The sequence below is a fragment of the Danio rerio genome, chromosome 11 (genome assembly GCF_052040795.2).
Source record: "Danio rerio strain M-AB ecotype USA chromosome 11, GRCz13ab, whole genome shotgun sequence".
In the NCBI taxonomy this organism is placed as follows: domain Eukaryota; kingdom Metazoa; phylum Chordata; class Actinopteri; order Cypriniformes; family Danionidae; genus Danio; species Danio rerio.
In genome coordinates, this window is record NC_141031.1 from 4,402,398 (window position 1) to 4,417,245 (window position 14,848).

The 14,848-nt window shown below is 39.5% G+C and overlaps 1 protein-coding gene and 1 long non-coding RNA gene across 10 annotated transcripts in view; one reads left to right on the forward strand and one right to left on the reverse strand.

Moving 5' to 3' along the window:
* The window catches only part of LOC147841635 (uncharacterized), a 183,201-nt gene that overhangs the window by 132,093 nt on the left and 36,260 nt on the right, over positions 1 to 14,848 (forward strand). The gene's annotated exons all lie outside the window — the stretch shown is intronic.
* Positions 1 to 14,848, reverse strand: part of LOC137490698 (bis(5'-adenosyl)-triphosphatase-like) — a 746,092-nt gene that overhangs the window by 26,269 nt on the left and 704,975 nt on the right. For 3 of the 8 annotated variants that reach the window (XR_015502299.1, XR_015502297.1, XR_015502298.1), the window contains exon 1: positions 3,887 to 4,000. The exons of the other annotated variants lie outside the window; for them this stretch is intronic. The gene's annotated coding sequence lies outside the window, so the exon portion shown is untranslated. Of the gene's footprint in view, positions 1 to 3,886; positions 4,001 to 14,848 lie in introns of those variants that run through there. 8 annotated transcript variants of the gene reach the window in all.

Consider the following 14,848-nt stretch of genomic DNA (forward strand, 5'->3'; position numbering starts at 1 on the left):
TTCGTTTCAAACCGGAAGTACAAATTTGCTTGAAATTATGCAAAAACAACCAATTTACACTTTTTAGTGAAATATAGGTGTCCTAATAGTGTTTTTAGCAGTGTGGGACACATATACGACTGTCAACAGCTCAAAAAAATGTGTTTGGGTGTTTCGTGACCCTTTAAGTGGTGACGTGTTTGTGACGTATGTAATACTGCTTCCGGGTCCAAGCCACCACTCATTTGAGTGGAGAAATCATTCGTTTATGATCACTTTTTATTCTTATCACACATTAAAGTTAATTTTAAATAAAATCATAATGCAGACAACAATCTCTGGGCTTGCTGCATAACAAATACCAAAATTTTAACAATTTATAAAAAAATAATCACTTTCTGGCCATCCGATATTAGGCATGGACATATATACTGCGATCGTGATTTTCAAAAGCCTTAAATCGCTTTGTAAGCGTTTATTATTACCATTTCATGAGTCTCCCCATTCAGTTGAATAGAGCGCTTGGACCTGGAAGCCGCTTCGCGTGACGTCACACTTAACAAGCGGATAATGCATAAAGCACATTTTCCCTCTAAGTACAGTCCTTCCCACACATAGACTTTACTTGGGCGGGCCACCCAGGTATATTAGCGACCACCCAAGTATATTTAGTGACATTTTTTTTACTGTTATTATCCTCCTATTACATTTTTTTTGTATCACCCAAATATAAACAAACATCCCCGTGTGATTAAGTAGTGGAAAATCTTCTCTCCTTTACCCGTTTCATATTGCTCATTCTGTGTGTGCGAGAACTGTCAACACTCGCGTGTTCTGTAGACCAACAGAGACCTGCACCTTTTTGTGTCCTGCCGGCGTTTCTAAATTTACTAAAATGTCCAGGATTTGGTTTTGCTTTCATTTTCTAAGCTGTCGTTAATCTGGGGTCGCCACAGCGGAATGAACCGCCAACTTATCCAGCCGCAACCCATCTCTGGGAAACATCCACACACACACACTCATACACTACGGACAATTTAGCCTACCCAATTCACCTGTATCGCATATCTTTGGACTGTGGGGGAAACCGGAGCACCCGGAGGAAACCCACGCGAAGGCAGGGAGAACAGGCAAACTATACACAGAAACGCCAACTGAGCTGAGGTTGGAACCAGGGACCTTCTTGCAGTGAGGCGACAGCACTACCTACTGCGCCACTGCCTCGCCGAAAATCATAATGTAGTCAGAGTAAACAGGCTAATGTTGGCATTATTTTTTTAATATTTAGCTTCACTGTCGCCTTAATGCCAGATTGTAAAGAGAAGTGGCGAAACAAATCTCACACAGCCTTCATCTTAATTTTGCTTTTGCGAAACACCCGTCATAATTTTGAATTTATTTTAATTTAATTTGTAAGGGAAGACTTATTTTCAGCGGTGTGTTAGCCAATTTAAAGGCTAAGTGTATGTACCAAGGCCTATTTAGAGTGCTGAGATGTTACGATGTTTCAGAGGACTTATTTTATTTCTTTGTTCCAATTTCCAAGTGGCATATAGCCTACATTTGTTACGAATAAATTGTTAAACATTTTAATGACTCGTTCTTGAAAAAAGACAAAAGAGCTGTGTGACTGTGCACATTTGGTTGTAAACGGGTTTGAGCTTTATAAAGCTGTCAATCAAAATGTACCTGTCGGGCTCGGGCCCCATCGGGCCTAATTTTTATGGTCCGATTACAGCTCTAGCGTGTGCATCTTCCTCTGCTTGTAAACTCACAGACAAACATTTGCAATCAGTTCATGAGATTGTAGCATCCCTACTTCCCATTCCTTGATTTTTCTTTCGGCTTACTCCCTTTATTCATTAGCGGTTGCCACAGCAGAATGAACCACCAACTAATCCAGCTTACGTTTTACACAGTAGATGCCCTTTCAGCTGCAACTCAGTACTGGTAAACACCCATACACACTCATTCACACACATACACCATGAGCAATTTAGTTTATTCAGTTCACCTATAGCGCATGTGTTTGGACTGTGGGGGAAACCGGAGCACCGGGAGGAAACCCACGCTAACACAGGGAGAACATGCCAAAAAAGCCAACTGATTCAGCCGGGGCTCGAACCAGCAACTTTCTTGCTGTGAGCTGACAGAGCTAACCAGTGTGTCGCCCATAGTTCTCATTATTTATTTTAATTCTTCATGGATTTCTAGGCTGGTGATGAACAGTTGTACAGTTCTGCTTTCAAAATACTTCTGGACAAACTCAAGATTAAAGGTGAAACAATTCAGCCTATTCGATTACCCAGCAACCACCCCGAACCATCATTCCTGTGCTTCAATAAGTGCTGCTGAGTTCTTCTTATCTAAAAATAAACACATATCGACGAGCCTATTCACTTACTGGTTTGTTTCTGTTTGATGCCATTCAACTATTCCTTCATCCATCCATTCATTCACTTGTTTGATCGACTGATTTTTCAGTCTATTGAACCAAGCCAGACGTACAGAGACAGAACTCAATTTTTCAGCTTGCAGCACTGTGACATTCAAATTTCAGTAACTTCAAGCCACTCCTGACAAAGAAAGAGACATACAGATGAAGATGGCCATTTGCTGTCAGTCAGACAGTCTCTTCACGACTGCCTGAATGAACATGTCCTTTAATGCGAAGCTCTTTACAGACTCGAAAACTACAGTATAAACTCATTTCTCACTCTGGCTTCTGAAATACATTTACTGGATCAGTGTTTCGTACCAACATCCAAAACATTCGTTATTCTGGCCTGACAAAAATCACCATATAATCAGCTAATTAACATCCATGCCAGAAATATTAAACCGTTAGTCCATAAATAACCAAAGAATCAAAAGGTCCATGATTGACCATATATGGCTCATGTCATGAATATTAATGAGCTCGCTCTGACATGCCTCTTACAGGCACACACACACAGAGCATGATGTACACTGTTGAGCCGATGAAATGAAAAAAAGTCTGGAACTTACCTATAAAATACTGTGTCTCACTAATAAAGTTAAAGAGGTGACATTTAAACTCCTTCATTTATTTATCCAGTGAAACAAGTTGTTAAAAAAAGTGTTGCGTACACCTTTTGTGAATTAGAGGAGGAATCGATAACATCTATTTTATGAATGCACATATACCCAAATGTTTTGGTTAGATGTTGAATATCTTATATTGAAACTTACAAAATGAAAAATTCAGTTTTCATGTAAACATTTTTTTTTGATATACAATAATAATATTAATAAAACTTTGGAGCAAAGTTTGTTTATTAAAGTAATGATTATATATGGGAAGTACCATGTTCACAAACAAAAATGGTCCAATGATAAACCTAAAATTTGTTAAAAATTGATATTAAGCATTATAATTAAACCCTAAAAGATTTTTCGATTTAAAAAAGCTATAAGGATGTATGCACTTTTGGAATAATTTTCTTATACAAATTTTTTGTAATTTATATATTCTCTGCAATTTTTTTGCTATTATTCCCTATTGATTTGTTCCTTTGATGTTAAAAATTTTAAGTACTGTATTCCTCAATATTTGTATGCTGTTGTTCTTGTTTTGCAATAAAAAATGCATGTACATTGAACACAGACAAATATAAACCCAATCAGAGTGATGTTAACCTATTTAGCTCACCAGATCTGTTGTGAATAAAGGACAAATTATAATTAAACTTGATAAAAGAGAATGATAGAGATGTGTGCGTTGTATTTTGAAGCTACAGTCAAAGAAAAAATATATCAAACTCGGCATGAACACATGACAGTTGAGCTGAATGATCTGACAGGAGTCTACATGTGTTTGTTGAAACATAAACATCAAATCTCACAATAAACCCTATAAAATAACAAAAGATGTAACTAAACATACCTTATGCCTCTTTGAAGTGGTGATGAATAAATGAGTAATATGAATATCTCGCATTTTTCGTCCTGAGGCGAGTTTGAAACAGACTTGTACGGTGGTTGCCCAGTATCACACAGTAAACAATTTGCCGCTCGCGTTTTCAAAATAAAAGTCCCACTTACTAAAGTGAAATTAGGGCTGCACGATTATGGGTAAATGAGAATCACTGTTTTTCTTTCGCTTAAAATCAAGATCACGATTTTTTTCTGGATACTGTACATGTAAAAAAGGCTGATATGAGTAGGCTATTATTATTATTATTTATATGGTAAAACAGCAATAATATTAGGCCTATGTGTAGGTCTACTGTTGGTAAAAATGCTACATTATGTATAGACTTGGAATTGTGGACTTGAATAGACTTTAATTAAATCCTGGTTGTTAATTCACAGTAAAGTGATTACATCAGAACACAACTATTCATAATAGGGTATGCAAAAAAAAAAAAAAAACAGCGCCTCAGTGCGTCCTCATCGGGGCGCTTGCTAAAGAGTTAATGTGACTTTTTCAATTTATTACAGTTCCTTTTACAGCATCGATACTGTAATGTAATAAAATATAATCAGTTAAAAAGACTTTAGCGTTCATTTAGTTGTTGAAGCGTAAACCGAGTTGAAAAATCTCAGTTATAATTATTTATACTCATTTTAGCTCAGAGGCCATATGGAGGAAAATCTATTCCCAAGTGGGTCGGACTGGTAAAATCATGGTATATATAACTTAAAACAACAAGTTTAGATTTTTTTCTTTGTTTTAAAAAGATCAACATAAAACATAAAGCTGAAGCCTGAGGGCAACATTATCTCACGGCAATTCGTAACATTTTAATTTAGTAGCTAATACATATGAATTCATACGATCTCATTCGTACAGTTTAGTACGATTTGCTTATCCACCAATGACGGTTTGGCTCAGGGGTGTGGTTGGGTGCCATGCCTTCTAACTTGAATTAGTAAACTAAAATGACCAAATGTGAATTTGTTACGTTTCCTCGTGAGATCACCTCAGTGTGATATGGCAGTGCATGGATGTAATCTTTCTCTCTGAGAAGCTAAAATTAACAGTTTGAAATTGCCATCCAGTGGACACAATTGGAACAGCAGTTTCTTTTACTGAAAAATTGCATCTCCTTTTTATACTCTACAGAATCATCTTGGAGGCTGGATTAAACCCGTTTGCAGGCCTGACCCGGCCCTTGGGCCATACATTTGACATTCCCCTGCTAAAAAATCCAGCTTAAACCAGCCTAGGCTGGTTGGCTGGTTTTAGCTGGTCGACCAGGCTGGTTTTAGAGGGGTTTTGGCCATTTCCAGGCTGGTTTCCAGCCATTTCCAGCCTGGTCTTAGCTGGTCAGGGTGGAAAATGACCAGCTAAATCCAGCTAAAACCAGCTTGACAAGCCTGCTTTAAGCTGGACATAGCTGGTTTTGGCTGGGCTCCCAGCCTGGCTAGGCTGATCAAGCTGGTTTTAGCTGGTCATCTCCCAGCCTGACCAGCTAAGACCAGGCTGGAAATGGCTGGAAACCAGCCTGGAAGTGGCCAAAACCCCTCTAAAACCAGCCTGGTCGACCAGCTAAAACCAGCCAACCAGCCTAGGCTGGTTTAAGCTGTTTTTTTCAGTAGGGTCCTGATTTAGACAGTGAAGATCAGGTATTTTTAAAGATAACAGACCATAAACGCGCCGATTTTGTAACGGCATACAGTTCACCGGAAGCGTTTGATCCAGGTTACTACCAAATTAAAAGTCCTTCTGCATGTTTCTGCATATAGCCTATTCTAAATAATAATTTAAATAATGTGCATGCTGGTTTGACTTTCACTGTCAAGTGTGTTCATGTCATGGCTGTCGTCACTCTGAGAAAAAAAAAACATACATGCAAATAGTCCTTCAAGTGCGGCTCCTAAACAATAGCTCTGTGCAACAAACGGAACAATATTTACAACTTTATTACCTGTTATTCACAGCCTATGCAGATTCTGTTCTATTATACCTTATAAACACAGTATGTGACACTTTTAAGACCATGTGGAGGTGTTCATGTAGCTGAGCAAGAAGACTTAACCTTGAAAATATAATTGGCTGAATTGTAGTAAAGCAGATTTAAGATTGTGTGTAGGGTCAAATGGAGATCACAATCTTTTGTTGATTAACCATGCAGCGCTAAGTGAAATATTCACGTAAAATAACTAAGGGATGACAAAATATCACTGTAGTATCACTAGAAAATGTTTGGCTTATCAAACACAGCCTGAGGTGTGCACATGAATGATTTCAGAGCTGAGAGAGAGTTGTGTTCTTTTGATGAAGTAGCTGCTCATCAGGTTCGGATAAATGACCTGAAGTAGCAACACATGCAAATGTGGAGGGCGTGGCCCGTAAGTCCCATCACAGTTAGTTTTTTCCTCTGATTGGCTCATTGTCCACTGGGGTTTTACACTCGTGGAATTTACATGAAATTAGGACACAGTGAGGCTCACAGTATGCCCATTTCTATTTACTGATCTTTTATTATTTTACTACGCCTTGGTATTATCCATATTTTTTTATCATAGGGCACCTTTAAAAAGTCTTAAATTTGACTTAACGAAACCTGCAGAGACCCTGGAAATAGTAATTTACATTTTTGGGTGAACTACTCCTTAATATGGACAGTTTTCAGCCTGAATCGACTATGGTGTAGATCAGACTTTAAACCATAAGCCAAAAGTCTGGGTGACCAATTTATAACTCACTTTAATTCCCTTCTATATCTCGTTCTCTTTTTCAACTGTGTTTGAGTGTGACAACTGATGCTTAAAGTGGTACATTATCTTTCCCAGCAAAGCTCTAAACTCTCGCTAGAGGAAAGCGAATGAGCAGCAGACGCCGTGGTTTACTGCGTTTGCACACGCGGTACAAGAGATCAATAATTGTAATTATTATCATTATTTTCTCCTGGCCTTGGCTAATCCCCAGTTGTGGCAGGAGTTCGATTTTCGGCTTGCATCAGGGGAGAGAGATTACACCATACAGTCCCTGAATTTGATGTACTGCATTTGTTCCCATTTCGGTGACAGTCCCACAGTGCCTCACTACCAGCCAATAAACACCAATGACATGCTTATTTATTGCTTTGATTAAATGGTTTGTTCCACTGAATGAAGCTGATTGGTCAACACACGTGTTTTATGTATGAAACAGAACAGCTATGACTGCTTTTATTCATACAGTATATGGATGGATTTAATCTCTATAAGTCTTTTTGTTTATTCATTTATTTTCTTGTCGGCTTAGTCCCTTTATTAATCTGGGACTGCCACAGCGGAATGAATCACCAACTTCTCCAGCATATGTTTTACACAGCGTATGTCCTTCCAGCTGCAACCCAACACTGGGAAACACCCATACACTCTCATTCTCTACAGACAATTTAGCTTACCCAATTCACCCATAGCGCATGTCTTTGGGCTGTGGGAAAACCGGAGCACCCGGGAAAAACCCACGGTAACATAAGGAGAACATGCAAACTTTACACAGAAATGCCAACTGACCCAGCCGAGGCTCTAACCAGTGACCCTCTTGCCTTCACCGCACCGCCTCTTTTGGTTTATTTTTTAAATATATATTTGAACTCGAAATATTGCTTAGATTTTTTATATTTATTGCTCAACATTTCAAGTCCAACATTTAACACTCATTTAAATGAACAAAAATGATTTAACAAAAAGTTTAGAATAAATTTTTGATTGATTTATTCAAATATTTATTGATTTGATCTCTATAAAGAGTTTAAACCTTTATATTAAACCAAAAATACCTTGATTATCGTTCATTATTTTAATAATCCAACAGCATGTATTACAGGGGTGGCCAACCCTGTTCCTGGAGAGCCACCTTCCAGCAGATTTCAGTTGCTACCCATATCAAACACACCTGAACCAATTAATTGGGACCTGAACACCACATGATAATTACAGGCAGGTGTGTTTGATATGGGTAGCAACTGAAATCTGCAGGAAGGTGGCTCTCCAGGAACAGGGTTGGCCACCCCTGGTGTAGTATGTAACTTTGACAGCCAGTGGTTGAACTAGGTATTGCACTCGGGTTCAAAACAAACGCCAGCGCAGGTTGTCAGATTGACGACACCAACAGCAGTGTGTTTGACTATCGAGCCTAAAAGCTGATTTAAAGCTGATTTAAATTGTGTTCTAAATAAAAGCAATGGCACGTGGTAGAAGGAATATTTTGTATTTTAGTTTTTGTCCAAACCAACACCTGAAATTTATACTTTAGAAACGGCTTGTAATTCTCACAGCTGAAAAACAGGACGAACTGTAATCACCGCATGTGCACCTCATGTACTTTATTCAGTGTTAAGTGAAGTTTATTTATAAACTAATTTCGAGAGGATCACATGCTTATGATTGTTTGCTGCTGGTCCCGCATTATTCAATTTATGATTCACTAATCAGAAGATTCCTAAGCCACTATAAATACCATAAGTTCCATATGACAGCCTTCTTCGTTTTGAAGATGTAATCCATAGTATTACAAATAGGAATAAAAGGGTGTAATCCATAGTATTACAAATAGAAATAAAAGAAAAATATATGCAAATATAAACTGATATACATTAAGCTTAATTAATACATTAAAAACCTAATTAAACCTAATTAATAGATTAATTTAAAAGTACTTCATAAATAGAATTCAAGTTTAAATCTTTAAATTGCCTCAAGGTATTTTTTGTTTTCCTGTTTGTTTATTGTTGATGATTTAGTTTTATTTTCTGAATTTTGTGAATTGTGAAGATGTATATTGTTACTTTGCCCTTAAGAGGTTAAATTTGAGCTCACCACTGACCTATCAGGTGAAAGGAAATACGTGCAGCGGAACGACGTAAACAACGTCAGTGACGTCAGAGGAAGAAACGGAAGAGAAGCGAGCGCATGGAAGCTGGGATCGGAAAGCTAATCCAGCGAGAAACGAGTGAAATCCTGTCTTTTAAACTTGACAGAACGTCTAAAAAGATATTGATAGTGATTCATCGGACCTGATTGTTTGTTGATCTTGCGATATTACTTTGATATTGACGCGGATGCAGCGAGGACACGGATCGCGGTTGTCATCGCGTGCAATGAGATGGCGGGCCACCCAACGGATCTCGATTGAACACATTCACGGTGAAATTGCAGCGATTGCACCTGTTGTTTAATGTTTCATCTTCATGACAGAACTGTGCTGGATGACAGAGTAAGCTGGCATCACACTTTCTTCCTTTCCACCTGTACTGTGGTATGTTCTGGGCAGCAGGACGGTAGGACTCAATTTATGGATTGAACTCAAAACAATATTTTTCCTCGTGATTTCAGAGACTGATATATAAAGTCTACAACAAAGACTGTTGGAATTAGCCTTCACTGAACCTTTTGTCATTTTTTCTGAGAGTTATATTGTTTCATTATTGTTTTTCATTTGCACTTTATTAGTGTGAAGACAAATTGTTATTTTATTTCATAATTGTGATTTATTCATTGTCATTTGGGGTATTTATCTTTGGTTTTGCAAGCTGAGTTGATAATTTGAGTATTTTGCTTAAACTAACATAAAATTAGCTGATACTACATGTAGTTTACTTCTAATAGAATAAAGTAATATAATTAGGACACGTCAATTAGCTATAAATAAAAATAGGTCAAACGTTGTACTTAAAATAAGCTAAAATATATATATAAAACCATAAAATTGAAATAAATAAACCAGTTTGTCAGAGAGAAAGAAAAGATTAAATAAGGGGTTTTCAAGAAAGGAAAAAAAAGAGACAATTCATTCTTTTGTTTATTTGGTTTTCATTTTTTATTATCATTAAGAGGGTTTATTGATAACCAAGTTTCTTTTCTTTGAAAGAAGTTGTTCTTCTTTATTGTTGTTTTTTTTCCTCTGGAAAGAGAAATTAAGACAATTATTGTTTTTATTTCTTTCTTTATTATATAAAGTTCATTATAGTTTAAACTAATTTCTGTTGTCTGTTCTCTTTGGTCAGTCTCTCATTTCTGCTCCTACGAACCTACAGTACTGGTCCACGTTTTCCCTCGGGTTCACGCAGTCTAAGCAGTTGTAGTGACGTGGGTGACCTGAGGGTGGCGCTACAGTTTGGCGAGCCAGCCAGGAGCAGTAAGTAGAGAGTGACTATAGTAAGAAATCAGACGTATTTAAATAGACTTTACAATGTAAAGATGGAAATCATTGAACAGGAGAACATTAAGGTTCCAAATTCTCTTATTGTAAGCGGAACTACAGACACAGAGAGTGATACTGATCTGACCGAGCATCTAGGTAAATATGGGTGCATAAATAGAATTGTCCGCATTGACAGTCCTGGGTCCCCCATCACAAAAATGTGATAGTTGAATATGAGAGTGGAAGTGCAGTGAAAATCCTAGAGCCCCAGTTACCATTCATTTTTGAAAATCCACATCAGGCTAATATTCAGTATGAGATCAAAGCTTTGTCCAGTATTTATGTTGAAACCGTCACTACTAGTGCCACCAAGGGCTATATGGAAAAGCTGAAAAGCATTGCAAAGCTTAGTGGTAGGCGTTTTGAGGACCTCTTACAAGAAGAGCTTTCTAAATGCAGGGAACCCATAGCACAGGCTGATGACGATACTACAGATGTTGCCTCTGATTTGCGCTCAGGTATTCCTCAAGTTAACCCTGCTCAGGGGAGCCAGGAAATACCTATGGGTGCTGCATTTGTTCCATTAGTTGGGACGAATGTTCCTAATGTGAATCCCCCAGAGATACAGCGTGTTGTAGTTGAGCATATTGTGAAGAGTGAAGAAGCTACTTCTCACATGCATGCTCCTCTCAAGCTAAGATTCTTTTCTGGGCGGTCCCCTCGTCCAGCGAATGAGGTAGATTATGAGATTTGGCACAACAGTGTAGAACTCATGCTACAAGACCCAGCCGTGTCTGATTTAGTCAGATCTAGAAAAATTATTGACAGCCTTCTACCTCCAGCATCAGACATTGTGAGGAGGCTAGGTCTGCATGCAACGCCTAGAGCTTATCTTGATCTTTTACATTCAGCTTTCGGAACGGTGGAGGATGGTGACGAACTCTTTGCTAAGTTCTTAAGCACAATGCAGAATGCAGGAGAGAAGCCATCACAGTTTTTACAGCGATTGCAAGTAGCTCTTGCACAGGCTATTAGAAGAGGTGGTGTGCCCTCTAGTGAGGCTGATCGACACTTAGTAAGACAATTCTGTAGGGGTTGTTGGGACGATGCCCTCATTTCAGAATTACAACTAGAACAAAAGAAGGCCAATCCCCCTTCCTTCTCAGAATTGTTATTACTGTTGCGAACAGCAGAAGACAAAATTAGCACAAAAGAGCTCCGTATGAGAAAACATCTTGGTGCATCCAAGCTGCGAACATCCTCTTACTCTGTGTGCGCTTCATCGGATGAGGTTGTATCGACTCAGACTATTGTTTCAGATTTGAAAAAGCAAATTGCAGAGCTTCAGAACCAAGTTGAGGGTTTAACGAAAGCTAAAAAGCAAGCTCAGTGTGCTCCAGAGGGCAGGGTTTGTGACTTGCAAAAGCAAGTAGTAGGGTTGAAGGGTCAAATTGTTGAAGCTAAGCCAAGCAAGTCTGCAAAAACTCAATCTGCTACTAGGATGAACAAAACCCAGTCCGTGCAAACAAACTTGAGTGAAGTTGTAAGCAGTGTCCCTCTTAAGCAGCTGAGTAAACCTAAGCCCTGGTACTGCTTTCACTGCGGTGAAGACAGTCATATTGCTTCTACATGTGATCGTGATGCAAATCCTGCCTTGGTAGCTGCCAAAAGAAAGCTTTTAAAAGAGCGGCAGTCGTCCTGGGAGGCACAAATGGGGTCATCCCATCGCACTCCTTTAAAATAGAATCAGCTCCAGTTGTGGGACAAACGGGGGCTGAAAAATGTAGCAGGCGTCCCAAGAATAGTAAATTTTGCAATCACCATGCTAGCAGTAGAAGCAAACCTTTTATTTTGCCTAAGGGCTTGGTAGGGGCAAAATGCACTGCTGAAGTCTCTATAGCGGGTCAAAAGTGTAGTGTTCTTTTTGACACAGGTTCGCAGGTAACCACTGTTTCTCAGACATATTATGAACAGAATTTGTCTCATCTAGAGATAAAACCGCTTGAACATCTTGAGGTGGAAGCTGCAAATGGACAGTTTGTACCGTATCTGGGCTATGTTGAGATTGATGTAGTGTTCCCAAAAGAATTCCTTGGAGCAGAGATCACACTTAACACTCTTGCTTTGGTCACTGCAGATACTAGCAGTAATGTCCAGTCTCCTGTTCTTATTGGTACAAACACTCTTGACTTAGCCTATGAAGTCCAGTTTGATTCTGAAGTAGCCCAGCCTTCACATGTATTACCGTATGGATTCAAAGTTGTCATGAATGTTCTCAGACATCGATTCAAGCAAAAAACCAATAGCATGATTGGACTTGTTCGAGCCCAGGGTACAAAGCCTGAAGTTGTCCCTGCAGGACAAACTCTTGTGCTTGAGGGTTCAATAAATTCCAGAGAGCTTTCCTCTGATAAGTGGGTTCTGATGGAGGCTCCTCTTCAGTCTTCCTTGCCTGGAGGTCTTTTGTGTGCATCTTCTCTTGTCACTCTTTCCCAGAGATCATTTCAGAAAATCCCAGTGATCCTGAAAAATGAAACTGAGCATGACATTTTAGTTCCTGCAAAGAGTGTCATTGCAGAATTGTATTCACTGCAAAGTGTGAATGTTAAGGAACCTGCCACAGAGTCCAACAGTCAGGGTAAAGAGTTACCACCGTACACTTTGGATTTTGGTGACTCACCAATACCTAATGAGTGGAAGGAGAGAATTTCACAAAAGTTGTGTGCGATGTCAGATGTTTTTGCTCTTCATGATTTAGATTTCGGCAAGACTGATAAAGTGACGCATCGCATAAGGCTACATGACCAAACCCCATTTAAACAGAGAGCTCGCCCCATTCACCCGCAAGATTTTGATGCTGTGCGGAAACATCTGCAGGAGTTATTAGATGCCGGTGTCATCCGGGAGTCGGAGTCCCCTTTTTCTTCACCGATCGTAGTTGTTCGGAAAAAGAATGGGGATGTCCGTCTCTGTGTTGACTACCGTAAACTTAACCTGCAAACGATCAAAGATGCTTACGCTTTGCCAAATTTGGAGGAAACTTTTTCCGCTCTTACTGGTTCTCGTTGGTTCTCTGTTTTGGACCTTAAATCTGGTTATTACCAGATCGAGGTTGAGGAGTCCGATAAGCACAAAACCGCTTTTGTCTGTCCGTTAGGTTTCTGGGAGTTCAATCGAATGCCGCAAGGGGTTACGAATGCTCCCAGTACCTTTCAAAGACTGATGGAACGGTGTATGAGCGATGTTCATTTAAAAGAGGTCGTTGTTTTTCTGGATGACTTGATAGTGTTTTCTGACACCTTAGAGGAGCACGAGCGTAGGTTGTTAAGAGTGTTGCATCGCTTGCGGGAGTTTGGGTTGAAGCTTTCTCTGGAAAAATGCAGATTTTTTCAGACTTCTGTGAAATATCTTGGGCACATAGTGTCTAGCAGTGGTGTAGAGACCGATCCAGACAAGGTTGCGGCACTGAAAACTTGGCCTGTTCCGAAAAACCTGAAGGAACTCAGATCATTTTTAGGTTTTTCAGGGTATTACCGCAGATTTATTCGCGATTATGCAGCCATTGTGAAGCCTTTAAATGATTTGACGTCAGGTTATCCACCGCATAGAAAGAGCTCTAAAGTTAGGGAACGGAGAGATTACCACAATCCCAAAGAGCCCTTTGGGAGCCGTTGGTCTGCAAATTGTCAGAAAGCGTTTGAAGCCATCATCGAAGCACTTACTACTGCTCCAGTGCTTGGTTTTGCCGATCCTAAACTTCCGTATGTTTTACATACGGACGCCAGCACTGTGGGGTTGGGAGCGGCTTTGTACCAGGAGCAAGAAGGGCAGTTAAAAGTAATTGCTTATGCCAGCCGTGGACTTTCTCGAAGTGAAGCCCGTTATCCCGCTCATAAATTAGAGTTTTTGGCCCTTAAATGGGCGGTAACTGAAAAATTCTACGATTATCTGTACGGTAACCAATTTACTGTAGTTACCGACAGTAATCCACTTACTTATGTATTAACCTCGGCTAAGTTAGATTCTACGAGCTACAGGTGGCTTTCCGCTCTTTCAGCATTTTCCTTTAAATTGCAGTACAGAGCTGGAAAACAGAACATAGATGCTGACAGTTTGTCCAGACTTCCTCATGGTGCTTTAAAAAATGATGTTGCATCTCAGAAGGAACAGGAACGAATTCGTCAATTTGCACTGAACCACCTGTTTGATGATGTCCAGACCATGACGCCTGAAGTCATTCAGGCCATATGTGATAAGCACCTTGTCTATTGCAAGTCCGTGGATTGTGGTGTTACTCCTATGACTTTAGTTGAGTCCCTTGCAATCCATGTTGATGCAATCCCAGGCAGTTTTGATCATGATGAGAATAATTTTGGTTGTCCGGTAGTGCCAACATTTGGAGAGAATGATTTAAAAGAAAAACAAAGATCTGACCCCATTATCCGTGAAGTCATTGTCCAGTTAGAAACAGGTGAGACAATCCCTCCTTTAGTACGGAAAGAACTTCCTATGCTCTCTTTGCTTATGAGGGAACTCAGTAAGTTGGAGTTGCAAAATGGAATCCTCTATCGGAGGAGGCATGATGGAGATACCATCACTTATCAGCTAGTTCTTCCTGAGTCTTTGCGTAGTATGGTTTTGACATGTCTACATGATGACATGGGGCATTTGGGTGTAGATCGTACACTGGACCTTGTGAGATCTAGGTTTTATTGGCCTAAAATGCTTGTGGATATTGAAAGAAAGATCCGGACCTGCCCTAGGTGT